Here is an 18,273-nt window from a genome sequence, read left to right as displayed (position 1 = left end):
GTCACAGTCAAACCATAGCCATCATCAACACCTTTCTCTAATAAAAAGGTCCCTTGGAGAAACAGGACTAAAGCAGGATATGTACAAGATGAGACTAGAAAATCTTATACTGATAGAAAGTAAGAAAGTGCTCAAAAAGTATGCATAAATATATAAAACACAACAATGGTGACATTATCAAAGGCACACAGGTATCAACTGAAAGAGACCCCACTGGGTAAAGAAAAAAATTTTGAGCAATAGAATGAGTAAAGTACTATTAGATTACAGACCAAGATGTTATCCACAGTGACATAATGATAGAATAAATAAATGGAGAGAACAGATAAATCTTTCATGAAGAAGTAAGTACAGCTAGTTTATGTAGATACTCTGCTCCTAAGGAGATGGAGCATGTAAGTCCCCACTCTGTTAAGTGTGGGCTAGGCATAGTGACTTCCTTTCCAAGAATACAGTATGGAAAGGCAGGGGAGGAAGTTACAGTACTGTGGGGAGACCTAACAAATACATTGTCTCAGCCAGGTGATCAAAGTTAAAATCAATGGTGTAAGTCATATTTACTGTATATACTCTTGATTTGATGAAAATGACAATTTTACCCATATAATCCTCCTCCCCACAACCCCAGTCTAATCATGAAAACAAAAAACCTAAGACAAATTCCAGTAGTGTGTCATCCTACAAATATCTAATCAATACTCCTTAAAACTTTCAAGGTTTTATTATAGCCAAGAGAAACCCAACACCACATGATTACTAAATGTAACGTTGCATCCTGGATAGGATGCTGGAACAGAAAAAGAAACTCAATAAATCTGAAGGATATTATAGACTTTGGCTAATAATAACATAAATATTGGTTTGTCATTTGTGACAAATTTACCCTATTAGCACAAGTTATTAAGAATAGAGAAGACTAGTGTGATGTATAGAAAATGCTATAATTTTTCTGTAAATCTAAAATTATTCTGAAGTAAAAAGTTCACTTAAAAAACAAACAAACAAACTTCCTAGGTAATTTATTTTGATGGTTTGGCTTAGGAACCATTAAGCAACAACTCTCTCCACCCTTCTCAGAGTATCTACACGCCTTCCAGTCACTTTATGTTGACTTTTTGTCACAGTGGATATTTCTAACTACAGTCCTATCCCCCAATCTGATTAACTTCGAAACACATCTATATCCCATTGCACATTCTAGTGGTTGCTAAGTTAACATCTCACTATCAAAACTTTTTCCACTCTATTTCATCCACTTATTCTGTTTTATCTCTTCAGAATTTCTTTAATACGTTTTATAATTTGCCTACTGTGGTAATCATCATTTTCCTGTTTGTGAAAAGAAAAAAATCTATACTGATATTTTTTGTTGCATAGTTTTAAATTTGTGATTAAATATAGATAGCAAAATTTACCATTTTAAATATATTTTAAGTATTTTTAAGTATATTTTAAATTAAGTATATAGTTTTGTGGCATTAGGTATATCCACACTGTTCCACAACCATCACCACCATCTATCTCCAGACTTTTCATCTTCTTTCCTCCCAGCCCCTGGTAATCATCACTCAACTTTCCCTATGAATGGGACAATTCAGGTCCTTTTGTAACTGGCTTAATTCACCCAGCATAAGGACTTCGAAGTTCTGACACATGCTAAAACACTGAATTTCTGTGCTCTTTCCTTTTTTAAGGTTAGGAATATTTCGTTGTATGTATATAACACATTTTACCAATCCATTCCATTGATCAAAGGGTATTTAGATTGTTTCCATTTAAGGTTTGGATACAAAGTGTTTCCCAAAAGTTCTTGTGTTACTGTGTGAATGTTTGCAAGTAAAAGATTGGATGACAAGAATTGTAACCTAATCAGTCCATCCTAGTTTGAACAAACTAACAGGGTGGTAACTGCTCTTCCTCTCTGCTTCCTGGCTGCCATGGAAGCTTCCTTCCACCATAACCTTCCACCTTGAATTACTGTCTCATCTTGAACCCAGAGCAATGGACTCAGCCAACCATAGCCTAAACCTCAGGAACCCTGAACCAAAATAAAAACTTTCTCTCTTCTAAGTTGTTCCTGTTGAGTGTTATGGCGACAGTGACAAGATGCTAACACACATATCCATCTTTCAGCTATTATCAATAATGCTGCCAAATATGAGTGAACAACATAAATACATTTTTGATGTCTGTAATTTTCTAATGTCCTTTGCTTTTACATTTTAATCTTCTCTACCCACAGATCAGAAGATACACTCTTAATTTTACTTTCTTTTAATGTTTAAGTCTTCCCATTATTTCTCTGTAATGACAACTTTGAAAATCATAATCTTAATCCTTTATGTAACTGTTTTCTGGGCTTTCTAATCTGTTCTACTCCTCTCTCCATTTTGTGTCAATACTACACTATTGTTTTCTCATATTAGTCTCTCCCCCATTTATCTTTTTCAAAATTATCTTGACAATTCTCACCAAATAAATATTAGAATCAATTTGACAAGTTAAAAAAGATTAGTACCTAAGTACAAGAAATAACCAGAAGCATTAAACCACCTAAGTACTAGGGGGAAAAAAATCCTTTGGTGGGGAAACTTTTCCAAAATGCTAACAAAAAAAAAGAAAAGAAAATTTAAGCCCTAAATAAAAATTTATAACTACAATGCAAATCTCATAAATGGAAGTCTGAAAACATGTGCAATACTTGTGAAGTGAATGATCAAAAAGTTACAGCAAATCAATAAAAAAAAACTATGAAACTCAGAAAATGCAATTCAAAGAATAAAAATGTTGAGTGAACACACAGAATTCAAACTCATAATTTTAAAGCTATAAAATAATGACACAATTTCTCACTTAAATTTTTGACAAAGATTCAGGCTGTGTTGGCAAGCATTCAGGAAAACCAGCATTTTCATACATTAGTCACTAATAGGGGAAGAAATTTTGGATATCCTCTTTGGAGAGAAATTTGGCAGAAACTATCAAAATAAAAACACATGGCTTTTGTCCTAGTAATTCAACTACCATTATATTTACACAAACATGTAAGATAAACAGTCAAAGGCATTCAAGGAAGTGTTGTTATCATGCCTCAAATACTAGGGTCAGTGTGGGGAGGGGAACAACAGGGATTTAAATATCCATTTGAAAGAATATGGGTAAGCAAATTATGGTACCCTTTTATACTGAAAATTATGCAGATGACATGAACCCTCAAAAAGAAGCTCTTTTCTTCTTCTTCTTCTTCTCCCCATTTCTCCTCTTTTAAAGAACTTCTAAATGTGTGGGATGCCTGAGCACCTGATGCTGGGCTCCTTTCTAAATATATGAGTTAGAAAACTCAAGTCTTGTGACTTTACTACTATATGCTACTGACATCCAAATCTGTATCTCTAGCTCAGGAACTTCTCTAAAATGCCACACTTGTACATCTGACTGCCTCCTTGACATTTTTACATGAATGTTTAATAGGTTTATCAAACCAAAGGAATGCACAATCTTTTCAATAAAATAATATCAGAAAAATTCCAAAAGCTAAAGAATGAAATGGAAAACCAAATACTAGAAGCTTACACGGCCCCAAATGTGCAATATTACAACAGACCAACATTAAGGCACATTATAATGAAACACCTAGCTTACAGAATAAAGATAAAATTTTAAAGACTGAAGGAGAAAAATATCAGATTACATATAAAAGGAAACCAATTCAGATCTCAGCTGATTTCTCAACCCAGACCATCAAAGCTATGTGGTCCTGGAATAACATATACCAAGCTCTGAAAGAAAATGGATGCCAACCAAGAATCCTATATCCAGCAAAATTATGCTTCAGGTCTGAAGATGAAATAAAAACCCTCCAGATAAACAAAAATTCAAAGAATTCACAACCAGACAGCCTGTACTTCAGAATATTCACAACAAAATATTCCATGATGATGAAATGGGGGGAAAAAAGTGAAAACCATCAAAGGGAGGAACTATACTGAAGGAATGGTCAGTCATAGGAAAAACTAATTCAAATTAAAAACTAAAAATAAACCAAAATAACCAGGAACACAAACAATACCTCAAGAATAACCTTGAACATTAGTGGACTAAACTCATCAATCAAAAAAACGCAGACTGGATTAAAAAACAAGACCCAACAATATGCTGTACCCAAAAGACTCAACTCACAGGCAAAGATATCCACAGACTGAAGATGAAAGGATGGGGGAAAAAAACATATCACTCACATGTATTGCATAAACAAGCAAGGGTTTCCATCCTCTAAAATAAATCAAATTATGTAAGCTATATATTTGTAATTATTCAATTGTAATACTACTTTAATACAATTTTAGCATATGAGGGATTGTTTTGATAGCTCTCTTCCTGTTGATATTCTTTCTTGCTTTTTTTATCTTGATTAGACTTGCTAGATTTTTATCAACTTTTAGATGTATTTCTTTTCTACTCACATATTTCTGCTCCTACTCTTATTTTTTCCTTCCTACTACCTAATTTGAAAATAATTTGATTGTTATTATAGCTTCTTTCTGATACAAATACTTTTAAGTTATAAGTGTGCATCTGAGTACTATTTCATACCAGAGATTCTGATATTTTAAGCTGCTATTATCACTCAGTTCAAATCACTTTTTATTTACTTTTCTTGTGCTTTCTTCTTTTATCTGTAGAATATTTATAAGTGTGCCATTTAATTTTGAAGTAGTTGAGACCTGCGGGTGGAGTTCTGTATATCTTAAGGTGATTGATTTCTAATGTAATAAATCATGCAGAAAACATAGTCTGCACAATTTCAAATTTTTAATCTTTCTCAAAGCTTATTTTATGACAGAATATAGTCTATCTTTATTAATTTTCTATTTGTCATTTTTTGTATAGTTCTCTATAAATAATAGGTCAAAGTGTCTGATAGTAGTAGTAAGCCTTCTATATCATTACTCCTTCCAGCAAAGTGAGGGGGCTTAAAATCTCCAAATATTACGTGGATTTGTCTTTCTTGTTTTATTTTTATTTCATATATTTTGCAATTTTGTTGTTAGGTAGCTATACACTTAGCATTATTATACTTTCATACCCTATTATGGCTATGAAATGTTCCCTTTTATCTCTGAAAATACTTTTTTTTTTTTTTTAGTTATAGGTGGACACAATATCTTTATTTTATTTTATTTTTTTAATGTGGTGCTGAGGATCCAAACCCAGTGCCTCACTTATGGTAGGCTAGCGCTCTACCTATGAACCACAACCCCAACCCTGAAAATACTTTTTCTTGAGATTTATTTTACATTAATAGCTCTACTTCAGATTTTTCATGCTTATTTTCCTTCTTCTGCCTTTAACCTACTAGTATGTTGATATTTAAAGTGTGACATATGTATAGAGCATATAGTTTGCTTTTTACACATGTTGAACATTTATACCTTTTAATTACTATATAGATCATTTATATTTAAATTAATTACTGATACTGTTGGGGAAAAAAAAGCACACCTGACATGAAGGTCAGTGGAAAATTGGGTAAAGGATATGTTTCATGATGTAATATTTTGGAAAACAGATGAACAGTCCTGCTGTCAGACTCAAAGAAAAGATTGTTGGAACCCTTTTGCTGCAATTGTTCATTCTATCTTTACCATATAGTACACAGAAATAGATTTATTTTATTATTTAACACTTTTTATTTTAAAACAAAAATAATACATGCATTACACACACACACACACACACACACACACACAACACACTAGTACCAATGGCCATCTCTTAGGTATCCCATTATGGTTTTAATGTGAAATTCTCTACCAACACATAATGCTAGGTATTTTTTCATATATTCATTTGCCATTTGATTATCCTCTCCAATGAAATACCGGTGTATGTGTTTTGTTAATTTTTAATTGCATTATTTGCTGATGTTGACTTTTCCAGTCTTCATATATTTTATAAACAAGGGTGTGTACCGCCAAAATAAAGAAAAAAGAAAAAAAGAAACCAACTATGGAAAATCAGTATCAGAATCAATAAAATAAATCAAATTATGCTTTTGAAAACATAATACTATGTGACAGAAGGCATAAAAATATTTAAAAATTGGTAAATAGAAATATAATTTCCAATATATGTGTGATGACAATAAATACAACTAATCAAAAGATTAAAAGTCTCAGAGTGGATAAAGAGGATTTAGCCACATTTTTAAGACAGACTACAAAAGGACTCTAAAAATGATTGAAAATAAAAGAACAGAAACAAGATATACCAAGAAATATAAACTCAGGCTGGTACATGGGCCTTTTTTAAAACCCCATTCATGAGTAATTCAGTCTTCCTGGTCTGGGATTTTATTCAAGGAACCTAGTTTCAACTCTCTGCTATTGCTAGGCCAGTGGATTCTACCACTAAACTAAAGTTTACACACTAAGGAGCATCTGTTTATTTTCCCTATGGGACCTGGCTTCAATTTTTGTTTACTGCTATCACTTTGAGTTCCTTTTCATTTTAGGCACCAGGAGATTACTCTTTCTTGCATTCAAGCTCAGCTGTGAATTTTTATGTTTTCTTTCTAGCATTTTTTTATATTTGAAAAAGGGGTTTTCCCCTGTTCAGCACATGCACTTTAAATGCAATTGAACGCAAAACCCAAATTAATTTCATCATTTGTATTATGAAATGATAAAGTTCAACTCACAAGGCTATGAAAAGTAAATAAAATTATCTGAGTATAGTCATTGGTACATAATCCAAAATATTCAAATCTGCCTTCTAAATTACTACCAATTCCACACTCTACTTGAAGAAAGTAAAACAAAACTTTGAGCATGGAATGAGAGTTCCAGTTTCCACTGAGCTGCAGCAGTTTGGAGATAAAAATTGCTTTCTCCAAAATTTATCTGGGAAAAAAAAAAAGAGGCAACTATAAAATTACAGTAACAGATTACAATGGCCTTCAAAAAACATACACTTAGAAACGTGGTTATTACTTTCTCTGTGATTTGATCTGGGAGCTTGAAGTACAAAATTCTATTCTGAGATCTACCACTGACTTTTTGGTTGACCTTCATCATTGAATTTTATATTCTACCTGAAGAAAGTAAAACAAAATTTTGAAGAAAGAATAAGCTACTAGTCATATACATTAGTATTTCCTTACTTAAAGACCAAACAACTTAACCTCAAATCTGAAAATGGGTTTTGAAAAAAAATAATGCAAAGGGCCTTAAAATAAAGGGCCATGCTTCTGAGATATTAACAGGACTCCCTCTTCCCTTTAACCATTTAAGTCATTCAAGCAAAAATTCAGTCTATCAAAGGGGAATGGCTTTCTCTCTAACAGCTTCTCACAGTAGTAGTGATTAATTTTCACCACCACCTTTTTTGGCAACTATTCCATAACATTTCCTCCACAAGAATCTAATGATTGCATTCCAGACCAAGAAATGAGTAATACTAAAACAAAAAACAGAATTTAACCAATAGCATGCAAAGAATGCATCAGGGATGACATTATAGCTCAGTGGTAGAGTATGCACTTATTTAGTATTTGGAAGGCCCTGGATTTAAACCGCAACACCACCAAAACAAAGGCAAAGTAGGATCCTTAACAATAAACTGTCCTCCAGAATGTCCTTAAAACAATGTAGTGAAGAGTTCTTCAAGAACTTTAATGGTCTATCTTAAGGAGTCTATATATATATATTTTTTTATTGAATGTGTACTACGTTTTACAATCAACAAAAAAAAAAATTCAAAAAATAAAATAGGCTCATTTCTGCTTAGTTTATTCTGAAGAGCTACAGTGTTCTGGGTAAAATCCAAGAAAAAAAATATATAAGATTGCAAGTATGAATTTGCTTCAGGCAGATATAGAGGGCAAAAGAAAGAAATAAAAGGTAATTACATGTTTTCTAAACCCATTACCAGAATAAGGAAGGAAGCAAGAGATTCAGGACAGAAGCTTAATCCAGTAAAACACAGGCTTTTGGTTGGTGTTGCTAAATGTGATATGTGCCAGAAAATTGAGAACAGCAGATAATTCAGAAGACTATGAAAAATAAATTACCTAACAAATGGTTAATTTGGTTTAGCTCATGAGCACATTACCTTCAAATTTCCACAAAGGTAAGCCTAGAGTATAGAATTATATTTTGTCAGTCCAACTGCTTCAAATATAAACAATCAAAATCTACTAATCCTAGCCAAGTCTAAGGCAAACTATATTAGGAAAAATGAACAGAGCAGAAAAGAGCATTAGAGGACAGGTTCTAGTTTTAACATGAAATTTTGATAAACTGGGTTTTTAGTTTTCTCATCTTTAAATGAGGTTCATTCCAGCTCTACCATTCTTTATATCCTCCTTTCCTCAAATGCATCCTAATAAATAAATGTATTTTAATTCTTCTCAAAACTTCAATAAAAATAAACTGTGACTTTAAATTATTTAACTACGGGAATTTCTTTTAGCTACTATTCATTCATGAGTTACTCTTTTATTTGACATTTACTAAGCATCTATATCCCATATAATAGAACTAGGATAAACAAGACATAATCCTAGCCTTAAGTTTTAAAGGGACAAAAAAAACATGAAATTCATTATCATATGAAAAAATAAGTGCTAGGGAAGTGTGATAAGGATACAAAGGAATGACCCAGTGTTGAGTATAGAGGGTAGGGGTGAGGAAAAGGAGACTACAGTAAAAGAGTCTTAAGGGTGACTGCAAGGCAGGTAGATATGAATGAGGCTAAGATAGGGAAGAATAAGCATGTGCACAGCTGTGACGCATGCCCACAGAATAAAGCAGGCCACACTGCAGGGAGATCAAAAAACGGAAGCACATTGACGTAAAAAAAAAAAAAAAAAAAATGAAGTTAAAGAAAGTAGGAAAAAAAACCTAATATTAACATTTTTTCACTCTGTAGTTTGACTAACAGTGACAAAAACTAATATAAGGCTTTAAAAAAAGACAGTAACATAATTCAAGCAGTGTTTAGAAAGGTGCCCTTGTTGAAACTCTGGAAGCTGAATTTAAGAGGAACTAGATGACAAAGAGACAACTTAAAAGTATAACCAGAATGTGAGACAGGGTAGAAAAGCAAACAAGAACAAAGAGGCTACAATGACTTAAACTTCTAGCTCCAGCAAGAGGTAAAAATACTTTGGAAATAATTTAAAGAAACAATTAGTGTTTATCTGTTGCATTTTATCTTCTAATAGTAACAAACAATACCTCAAATGTTTAAAACACAAAATTCCCAAAAGATTAGTTTTTTAAAAAAGTTTTTTCACAGTATGAAACATCTGAGTATAAGGGATCCCATTCTAACACCACATTTAGAATTTAGAAATAACATAATTAGTATGTACAATCATCTTGTGTTTGTGTGTGAGTGACAGAGTGAGACATTATCCCTCCAGAAGTTAAGTGGGTATATAAAATACTCATCTGAAGTCCAAAGGGTTGGCACAGCCAACTTTTAAAGATCTAAGATTATGAAAGTGAGTTGCTCAGTTTATTGACATTCTGGTCTGAATGGTTCTAAATTGTTGCAACCTCCATAAACCAGTAGAGGGCTGCAATAGCTCAGAGAAAATGGTTAGTCAGTTTTGCTTGTATTTCTACCAATGGGAACTGAAAAAATTACCAATGCTGTAAGTAGAAATCTAACAGCCAGTACATTCACTTCACTGTCAACAGTGGAAAACCCTTACAGATTCAATTCCTGAAAAGCAAAAACACCCATAATTACAGATTCTGCCACCAAATCCTTTCTCTTCTTGCAAACAGGTAAACTATTCCAAAGTCAAGTAAAATCTAACAGAATAACTAGCAAAAAAAAATAAGTTAGCAATTCACAGCCTACTTGGAAACTCCTAGCTCCACAAGGCTGCTACTAATCTTCCTAAAACTCTTTTATTTTGTTAGGTTACTCTTACATCTAGTTTATCAAATCGGTTTGGCAGGTAGTATAATATAGAAGTCTTAATTTTCCTTTCAATAAATTTCAAGGTAGATTTCTATCTCATGGTACACAATCTTTTCAACTCCTACTTAGATGCTCTTAACTGTTATACACAATGCATATCAGGGTTAACATGGAAAAGGTCAGATTTCATTGAATAAGTCACACTTGAGGTGAACTTTGAAGAAAGATCCACACAGGCCTAAAGGAAGGGAAAAGTCACTGTTGGGAAGGCTAGTGAAAAGAAAAACAGGACTTCACATGGGGGAATTCAGTATATGGGAGCTTCCTTTAAATTTGTAATGTTTAATTCTTAAATTCTTTATGCTATTTTCGTGTCTTTAAATTACCAAAAATATTACAAAATTTTTAAAAATTTAAATATTTTAATTTTACCTCCTCTTCCACCTCTCCCAAAAGTCAAGCTATTACAGCCAGTCTTCAACATTTCATAACAATTATGAATAAACCTAATAACATTCTAAGCACTTTTTATAGCTTAATCCCAAATAGTACCCTACCTCACTCTTACAGCTTTCTTTTAAAATCATAGACACATACTTCAGCCTTAAGTGAATGGAAATAACTCTTAATTGCAGGGATGACAAGTAGTTGCAATGGTAGCACATAAAGTAAAATAGATTAGTATCATTTTTAAAAAAAGAGTTTACAATAATCACTGCTTCTGCAACGTAAGTCTGTGATCTACAAAACTTCTTTACTTCTGCTCAAACTCTTTATGCAATTATGTAGAACTGTAATTAATAACCTACAGGAAACCAATTTCTAATTCACATACAATGCCACTTCTATCCTGACCCAACTATATTGTGGTTTTTAACACTACTTCAATTACAGTTTAAAATTGTCACTTCCAGGACCTCATACCAGGATTGAACTGTTTAGGTGTTACTTTAGTCCTGATCTACTACCTCACTTTTTCTCTTTCCTACACACTTTCCAACATAAACCTAGCTCCCTCCTATACTAAGCATAAGAATCTAGGACTACTGTATATTTCAGGGCATTAAAAGGAAAACACTCTACAGTGGTTTAAGATAGTTTTATGTGTCATGGTAGCTCTTCTAGCCAGAATAATTAAGAATTATAAGCTGTTTCCTGTCAAAGTATGCTGACAAGAGAAATAAGGTAATGAGGGACTGGAGCAGAGTAAGTTCACTACAACCTAATAACTGTAACAAAGTAATATGAAGGGCTGGGGCATTAGCTCAGTGGCAAAGCACCTGCCTCACATGCGTGAGGCACTGGGTTCCATCCTTAGCACCACATAAAAATGAAACAAAATAAAGGCATTCTGTCCATCTACAACTATAAAAAATTAACAAAAACAAAGTAATATGAAAGGTTGGTTCTTTGATAACTCCAACTCCCAATGGGAAAAAATAAGTGCATATTTGGCTTCATTTTTTAAATAAAATATTTCCTGACATATAACCATATAAATGTTTTTGAAGGAATAAAAAAGAAAATCTCACTAGTGGTACAAATATTTAAAAGCTTTGTTTGTTAAAGGAAATATAGTATAAAAATGCCTAAAAAAGAAATTTAGAACTATTAAGAATATAAGAGTTATATAAATTTCCAAGTCAGTGATTCTTAGCCTTTTTTGGCAACCTATTATCTTATTTGTTATTTTTAGATTATGCATAACAGTAGAATGTATTTTGATATATTATACATATTTGGAGTATAACTTATTCCAATTAGGATCCCATTCTTGTGGTTGTGCATGATATGGAATTTCACTGTGGTTACTTGGAGACCTATTTTACAGCCTAAATTCCAAAGATTTTATCCTGTTCATTAAAAAACCTACAACACTCCCAGAAACTCTTCCTAATTACAGATCCTTGTTTTAAGTAATTTATCTCCTCCTGCTAGACTTAAAGCTTCCCATAAGAGGAGACTATCTTCTTTAGATACAAGCTTAGCATGAAGCCCAAAACCTTACAACGTAAGAACCTTGCCAATGCTCCTTCCTTCCATTTGAATGCCCTGTAGTTTCTAGATTATCAAATGTAGAGTATTTGTAATTATACCTCTATCAGTCAATTAGCACTTCATAATGAGTATGACTCAAGTGTGAGACTCCATGCTTTTCTTTGTGCTCAAAGGACTCTCACTGTTTTTGGCTAACAGAAGTGTATACAAAATCTATAGGCAACAGAAACTCTTGGACCAGGGATGTGAATGAAATAATAAAAGAGCTTAAAAAGATATCACTCCAATTAGATAGGAGTCAGTAGAAACCCAGCTACTTCTGGGATTTGCGAAGGAGTAGTGCTGCTTTAAGAGTTATGATGCAAAAGATAAATGGTAAATGAGGAAAAATATTTGTAACATACAAGATACAGACGACACTCTCTAATATACGAAGGTTGTACATTAAGAGGTTGAAAAATTCGGACTGGGGATGTGGCTCAAGCAGTAGCGCGCTCGCCTGGCATGCGTGCGGCCCGGGTTCGATCCTCAGTACCACATACAAAAATGTTGTGTACACCGAAAACTAAAAAAATATTAAAAAAAAAATTCTCTCTCTCTCTCTTTAAAAAAAGAAAAAAAAGAAAAATTGTTGACCTTTTCATTAGAGTTTAATTATAACAAAAGGATACAGATTATTTCCCTACATACTAGCTAATGATTAAAATTCCTATAGCTAGAGTCAAATATCTTTCACAACTAAAGATAAAAGCTTTCAAATACATCAGTAGTAATAGGATTTATATTTAATAATACAAATATAAGTATTTTTTTTTTTAGGTGTTTCACTGGGTGTTTGCAAAGCAAGAGAACACTAACACCTACCTGAAAGAGGAGGAGCCATGGGGGGGGAGGATGAGTAAGCCAATTTGATGCCAATCATTCTTATTTACTTTCAATAAAAGAAGGACAAAAAAATTGGTAAAGAGGTATTTTTTCAACTGTAGCTCAAACAGAATACTCTTCTTCAGTCTAGCAATGTTTTTACAAATTCTGGAAGATAGGAATAATTTCTGAAGGCTGAGTGACAACCACCAGATAATCACCTCAACTGTAAATGTATGAATGAATTGAGCTGATCATAATCAAGAAAACATTTCTCAAATAGACTGACATTTTTGTAACACTCCTAAATTCCAAGTTAATTCTCAATAGTATCTAGAGTTGGAGATACTCCAATTACAACTAGTTCAAGTGTTTTCATAACCAGACACGTAAAATACTTACTCTTGTCATAAATGAAAATAACAGTATCTACTATACAGCTCATAAAAGTTCTTCTCCTAATAATCAAGAAATTTCTAAATAGAATTAAAATCTGCTCTGCTCATGCTTCCCGTACATGAGTGAATTTCAAAGAAGTTGATCACTCCAGATAATTTTAACCTAGATTCAATCCATAGCTTAATATCATCAGATTAGCTGACAAACTGTTTTGCCTATCTCAGAGTGTAAAATTCAAAAGATATCAGATATAAAAAGTACTCTGTAAAATACAAAGCACTATAATTTTTAAACGGGGGGAAAGAGGGAGAAAGGGAGAGGGAGAGAGAGAGAATGAATATGAATATTTTTTATAGATGGACACAACACAACGCCTTTATTTTTAAGTGGTGCTGAGAATCGAACCCGCGTCCCACCCATCGCTAAGCGTGAGCTCTACCGCTGAGCCACAATCCCAGCCCAAACACTATAATTTTTAAGGTACTCTTATTTTGAGTCAATACAGCTATTTCTAGGCAGAAGAATGCAATACATGGTTCTTGTTCTATTACAGAAATCAGAATGCTGACGATGTCCTACATAGGAGGTAAGATGATATAAAATCTGAGGAGTTATGTAGTACACTTGTAACTCTTTCACTAAGTAGGGTAGTTAGAAAAATGTATGTATACCTAATATTTGTGATACTTCCTCCATTATGGCCCACATAAAAACTGATAATAAAGATATTATGTCCAATTACAACTAAAAAGAATAAATATTTTTTAAAAAACTGATAACCAGAAATGTAACTATTACATATTTTGAATAAATATTAGTGCAGTAAACAGATATTATGGAATTGGCCAAAAACGATTCCATTTTTAAATTTTTAAAAAACAAAGGGTAACTTCCATCCTAAGATTTGCAGCTTCATAAATTATTTAATTTACTTATATAAATCTGGAAGCATAGCTGCATTTAAACTAATTTTCTAATGATATGAATTAAAATTTAAATTTGCTAGAATTTTTTTTGGAGGATCTTATTAATCAGAAATCCCAGTCTAAATGTTATTTCTAACTTGGATAAGCTCAAATTTTCTATTGCTGGATCTATTCCTTTACAAAAGTGCTAAATTAATTTGGTTAGTTATCTTTTTTCCTTCTGTGATTATAATTAATGTCTCATTAGAATGACATCAATATTAAGGTGGATTTTGTTAGGCAACCTTCTTGTAACATTCACAACTGTAGCCTTTTTGTAGCAGAGAAGAATAGCGTGCTTCTTACAACATAAAAAACCATAACTACACAGCAACAACTACATGACCATCTCATAAAAAGACTTGTTGACCTATTTTCTATGATTTTTCCATTCTTTCTTGACCACGAGTAGAAGGTAGAATAGACAGCCTCCAAGCATTTTTCATGAAGACTTAAATTCAAGAAAGGCTGCTTTAAAAGTCTTCAAAACCAGTTAACTGCTCTTTATTAGAGGGAGAGCACCAAAAAATGGTTAAGAAAGGGGACAATGAACTCTGTTACTTAGTTGGTAAACATCTAACATCACCATAACTATTTACAGTTCAGTTTCCTCTACCATATGTTAAAATAATAACAGTATGTTTTATAAAGTTAAAAATCATATAAAACACTGCACTTAGAATACTCATATATTCTAAGTACTCATCAAATGTTATCTATGATTATCACTGTCTTTAAGGTTACAAATTTTCAAGGTTACAAATACTTTGGTAATCTATGTAATACTATATTACTGATATGTTGACTTCCAGTATTTTATCAATTTAAAGAGGAAGAGTTTAAATTTAACACAAAAGTCATGGGCTGTGGTTGTGGCTCAGTAGCAGAGCACTTGCCTACTAAGCATGTGTGAGGCACTGGGTTCAAGTCTCAGCACCGCATATAAATAAGTAAAATAAAGATCCACTGACAACTATAAAAAAAAAATTTAACACCAAAGGCAAACACAACAAAAACTCATTAAGTATTTCTACATATATTTCAGCTTTACCATATGACCTTAATATGAACTATTTAAAATTGAGTTTATAAAGGAAATTATTTGCATCTCTGCCACATATGTGGACTAAGATACTTTCGTTATTATTTTGAAAAAGATACTGTAAAAGAAACAGCTTATGCATGCATGAGAGTATACAGGAATGTTTTCAAATACTATGTGAAGAAATGTTATATTCTCTAGGGGAACACAGGTTTTAACAACTGCAATATTTAAAATGTTCATAAGCAGCTTTACTAAGATTAGAACTAAGTGGAGATCAGAAAAATGTTCCTACAGGGAATTACAATTTGAAACACAGCAAGTGCAGAAAACAACAGAGCTAAGACTAAGCAAAAACTTAAGGATCTAAACACTTGACACTTGTCACACTTTAAGAATTCCATTTTTCTTAAAAAAAAAAAAAAGTAGTGTCCCCTTTTATCTGTATGAAATTTATAGCATAAAATGTGTTTTATATACACTACTCTCATTTATTCTGTCCAACACTGTTATAACTTAATATATTTTTATAGATTAAGAAGGCAAGACTCTGAAAGTTAATGTGATTTGTCAAAAACCCCTGTTAGAAAGTGACAAATCACGAATTTAAACACAGGTCATCTTCTCACATTTCAATATTCTTTCCATGACTTCATAAAACTTTTTTTTTTTTTTTTTTTTAGGTACCAGGAATTGAGCCCAGGGGCATTTTACCACTGAGCCATGTCCCCAGACATTTTTATTTTTTGTTTTGAGACAGTCTTGTTAAATTGATGAGGCTGGCTTTGAATCTGGAATCCTTCTGCCTCAGCCTCCCAAGCATTACAGGCCTGTGCATAAAGTTACTTCTGAAAGAGACAAATAAGCATCTCACAGCAAAACAAAAACAAACAAAAAAAACCTCTAGGCAAAACCACACACTGTTTAAACTAGCTGCAGACTGTTTTACAGGGTTAAAAATTACCTGACTTTAGACTAGCTGTAAGTGATTTTACCTTGCCAGCCTATATTTTCTCATCTGTAAAATGAGTGACATGTATTAGAAAATTGAGGTCTGTTCCAGATCCAAGGATAAATCTCCAGGACTCTACCATTTACAAAGCAAAGGCATTTTACAAACACAAGCTGTTAGCAACAAATTACAAGTCAAATAGTAGTGTCAACAGTTTCTCAAGCAACATATGGAGATATGTTCAAGGTTATGAGATAGATGTTTACTACCATATTCTTAAATTTATATACATAAAGCAGTCTAACCTCTATTCTCCTTTTAAAACGACTAAAATGGGGGATGGAGTTATTGCTCAGTGGTAGAATGCTTGCCTAGCATGCAGGAGGCACTGGGTTCAATCCCCAGCACCATATAAACAAACTAAATAAATAAAATAAAAGTATTGTGTCCATCTACAATTTAAAAAAAAAAAAAAACAAGACTGCAATGTTCTTAGAACATTAAAAAATGTTTTAAATTTTAACTACTGATCAGCTAATATCAAGAAACTGAAAAAAATTACAATTATTCTTAATACTTTTGAGAATGAAAATCTCTTTCCCTAGGAAGTGTTTCCAAATATACCAACTGACTACAATTTCTCCACTCTATTTAAAAAGCAAATCAGTCACATTTTCCAAAAACTTCTAAAGGGAAAAAAGTTAATACTGGAATTTGGATAAACATCTTCCTTCTATATTCATACTGATTGGAGACTTGTCTCCAAATTATTTTCTCGGTTATTAAAGAAAGTAATACCAGACACAGCAAGACATATTTTCAGCTACTGGGTTCTTTCCTTGTCCTAATATTTGTTTTCTTTACTCTTCATGGAATAAACATCCAGAAATTTTCATTTGTCCAGCTCTGCTTAGTTCATAAAACGATTCTAACTACAAATTCTAAATGACTATAGAAACCATAAGCCATTAATACTAAATACAACCGATTTTCAGTGCAAATTTTCCTTCCACTTAACACAGTAGGTGTTCCTTCATTTTAACAACTTTCCTGTCTCTAAAATAGAACACATACCCTGAATAGTTAAGCTTAACCCGAGTCAAGCTATCTGAAGAGCTTTAGAAATTTAGTGCTTATATAAATTATAAAAGATTCTTAAGTAGTAAAACCTTTTTTTCCATATCTATAATCACCAGGAGAAATATTTATAGATTTTTGCTTTTAACCCCAACTAAGGACTATTCTCCACAAGATTAGTTAATATAACGTCTTCATCTTACATAGTCGACACTATCTCATTTTGCTTTTAAGCCACTTGGCACCAATAAAGCACATGTTCTGCCAATTCTGAGCTAATCTCCAGGAAAGCCTTTGTATAAGGATTGAAGAAATTGAAACAGATCAGTGCCCAAAATTTTTAACTACCTACCTGGGCATAAGAACAGTTACTTTAGTCAAAAATAGCCATTTTACTATGTCGCCTTCCTTTATTAATAAAATGGACTGTTAATTATAAAGAATTCATAACTGAGAACACGGGTTCACTTCAATTTCAGGATTAAAAATAATCTCAAAGCGTTACAGATCACTAGATCTGTACATTTCACCCAACTTCGAGGTTTACCCACGAGTGTCCAGTGGAAATCACAATGCCGACAAATACACTGCTTGAAACGTTTCCTAGTTTCAACTAGTGCAATGTCGTTCATTTCCCATGCCGAACAGTTTCTTACTGTGATTATTAAAACAGCTGTCAGCTGAGCCTCAGTAACCTCTTTGTACAACCGTTTGTTCAGCGCTTTGGGATCGCGAGGATGCGTCATCCCACATTACTCTTTAAAATGAGATCCAAGAATCCGACGTGCTCCAAGGATCTTTGAACATTATTCCAACCGGCGCTTGAACAACGATGAAGAGACCTGAATGCCCAATGCGGCAAGGACAGATTACGCCCAGGCAGAACTGCAGTGTGGTTCCTCTCCTTTCTCTTGAACTACTGGAGTACAATTTCCCTTCTCGCTTCCACCCACCCACCGCCAGGTCCGCTGTACCTCCGACGGCCCTTGCCAAAGGGTCTGTGGCCACTCTTCCGCACCCGCGCACACCCCGCGGGTGGC

At 33.1% G+C, this 18,273-nt stretch overlaps 1 protein-coding gene across 6 annotated transcripts in view; it reads right to left on the bottom strand.

Annotated features, from left to right (window-relative positions):
• The window catches only part of Ankrd12 (ankyrin repeat domain 12), a 149,130-nt gene that overhangs the window by 130,261 nt on the left and 596 nt on the right, over positions 1-18,273 (bottom strand). The window contains exon 1 of one of the 6 annotated variants that reach the window (XM_048806573.1): positions 18,208-18,255. The exons of 4 other annotated variants lie outside the window; for them this stretch is intronic. The gene's annotated coding sequence lies outside the window, so the exon portion shown is untranslated. Of the gene's footprint in view, positions 1-6,700; positions 8,924-18,207; positions 18,256-18,273 lie in introns of those variants that run through there. One more of the 6 variants, XM_048806571.1, reaches the window with a different exon arrangement.

The sequence above is a fragment of the Marmota marmota genome, unplaced genomic scaffold (genome assembly GCF_001458135.2).
Source record: "Marmota marmota marmota unplaced genomic scaffold, marMar, whole genome shotgun sequence".
Classification (NCBI taxonomy): domain Eukaryota; kingdom Metazoa; phylum Chordata; class Mammalia; order Rodentia; family Sciuridae; genus Marmota; species Marmota marmota.
The sequence above is the reverse complement of the archived record's forward strand: the minus strand, read 5'-3'. Positions and strand labels throughout refer to the sequence as shown.